The 2,402-nt window shown below is 42.5% G+C and overlaps 1 protein-coding gene across 2 annotated transcripts in view; it reads left to right on the top strand.

Annotated features, from left to right (window-relative positions):
• RREB1 (ras responsive element binding protein 1) overlaps nt 1–2,402 on the top strand; it is a 166,464-nt gene that overhangs the window by 73,955 nt on the left and 90,107 nt on the right. The window lies entirely within an intron of this gene.

The raw sequence follows: 2,402 nt of genomic DNA on the forward strand, positions 1-2,402 counted from the left end.
TATTTAACAAAATTTTTCCCTTTTAGACTGACTGGGAAACAACAAGTTTTGCATGATTGTTTTTTTTTTTTTTTTTTTTTTCCCCTCTCCTCAATGCCTCTCCCATTAGCTGGCTATCGATTGCTTCAGGACTGTTTTTTATCACAAGCAAACACTGGAGGCCGGTAGCTTTTGGGGATCCTGCAGGACCACAACTCATTCCCTGCCCATCAAATTCCACTAGCAGTATATCACAGGCCCTGTCAAATTGCACGGCTCTACCAACAGCATGCTTTCAGCAGCAGCACCAGGGGAAAGGGGCCAAGGCATGCCCTGTACTGTGCTTGTGTCGATATGATCACTCCTCCACTCCACAAAAAATTCAAAGTAATTCAGATGTTAATATAGCCCTCAGGGTGTGGTACCTCTCAGGCTGAGCTTCCTCTGCACTAAGGACCCTCTTTGGGGTGAGGGGAGGGATTGCCAGAAACAGCTGTAAGCAAAGGAGTCTGTGGGAGAGAGCTAAGAAAACTGGCAAGTCCCATAACTAAGCCAGAGACAAAACTTCCATTCCAATTGCTACCTTTCTTCAGTGGATCCCCAGAGATCCATAGATTCAGAGCCAAACCCTCTGCTTTCTACTTGGAGGAGGGACTTTCGCCACTCCTCAGGGTTGCATAGCATTCTTCAAGGGAAACTTAGGATCTTCCTGCCTCAAGGCTCCCAGCCACGCTTCCCCACCACAGGAAGGAGTGATTTGGCCCAGTATAATAATTATTGTTGCTTTATTCTATTGCAAATAAAGTTGTTCTTTCAGGAAAAGCGCATGCTGTTTCATGTGGTTGTCTTTATTTCAGCAGTGTTATTTTATTTTTTTTTATTTCCCACCATAGTGCTGAAATACATCTTGGTATGCAGCAGTAATACTTACAATGATATAGTTTGAAGAATGAAAAACTATTGGCAAGCTAGGAATTTTTTTAAGGTACAGAAATTGTTGTCTTCCTTTAAAAACATGAGAAATCAGCATCCACCCATCTTGTTTGAATTGGCAGAGAGTTGTATTTTAGTGTTAAAACAGCTATTTGTACTCAGATGTTGTAAAAGGCTGTCGTTCATAGTGCATTCGTTCTTCCTGAAGGAAGGACACCATGCAAGCTGTCAATGACGCTGCAAAACTGGAAGGTGAATTTTTCAGGCTAACATTTGCACGTCTACTCCTTTTTCCTTGCTGGAAAGGAAGTTCTATGCTAGCACTAAAGACAGTGCTAAACATGCAGAGGTTGTTTCTCTGAACAGATCCTCAACAGTATTTGAAATTACTGTGGGCCACACCCTGCTTTGGCAGTTATATAAAATAGATTCACTTTTTTTCTCTGTTTCAGGAAGTTTCCAATAATATAATTGATAACTGAGACACTGGTTATTGGCTGAAAAAATCAAGAACACCTCAGCTTAGAATGAAAGATGCTTAAATAAGTGTCTTGCTTTATTCCTTTTTGTGTTTTCTTTAAAGTATCAAACAAAATACTTCTGAATATTTTCACCCATTTTTTTTCCCTGAGAAAACAAGTAAAGGATGCTGTTAAGTAACTAGAAAGAGACTTGGGCCAGTCTCAAAAATATTAAGAGTAATGTCATCTTAACTTTTAATTGGAAATGCCATCAAAACACTTCTGTGGTGTTCTAAAGCAAGAGAGCCTTTCCCCCCTGCTGTTTAGAAAAAGATAGAGCAGTACCATTTGTATGGGCTAATATAGATTTGACTGAGACTGCAGCAGATAAAATCTACTTGGAGAGTTGTGCAAAAATGAGCAGGTAATAAATTCAGCAGTGCTAGAAAAGTTCTGCTTGATCAGTAAGATGCTGAGCATCTGTAGCCCTTATTGCACTTAGTGGCTACTTGAATGCTTAGGTCATTACTGATCAGGCCCCTGTCAATAAGGAGCATCAGATTGTTTTAATGGAAGGCTGTTAAAATGGATAGAAATAAATTGTATGCAAACTCATGCAAGACGAGGTAACAAATAATTTTAAAAGCCCAGATTAGGGAGGCAGTCTAGTGTCTATAGACCAGGGGTGGCCAGCCTGCAGCATATGTGCCACAAGTAGCACAGGCAGCCTCTGTGTGGCACATGGCAGATTGGGGAGTGGACAGGCTGCATAGTGGCAGATAGGACAAGAAGCGCAAAGCAAAGCAGAAAATTAGGCAGGGAGACAGGGCTAGGAGTAGACAGCAGAGCAGCCAGGGGAAGAGGGTCAGAGCGGCATTTGGAGGGTGGCAGGATAATTTTTGGCGTGGCTATCAAACGAATTCCCCCTCCCTGCACCCTCCATCCAGGACCTCCCACACTAGCCCCACTATAGCCTTAGAGCCCTAAGACATGTGCAACCTTTGCCCCTCCCCACAAAGGGCGACAGTG

The sequence above is a fragment of the Gavialis gangeticus genome, unplaced genomic scaffold (genome assembly GCF_001723915.1).
Source record: "Gavialis gangeticus isolate Ggan-Ray unplaced genomic scaffold, GavGan_comp1, whole genome shotgun sequence".
Classification (NCBI taxonomy): domain Eukaryota; kingdom Metazoa; phylum Chordata; order Crocodylia; family Gavialidae; genus Gavialis; species Gavialis gangeticus.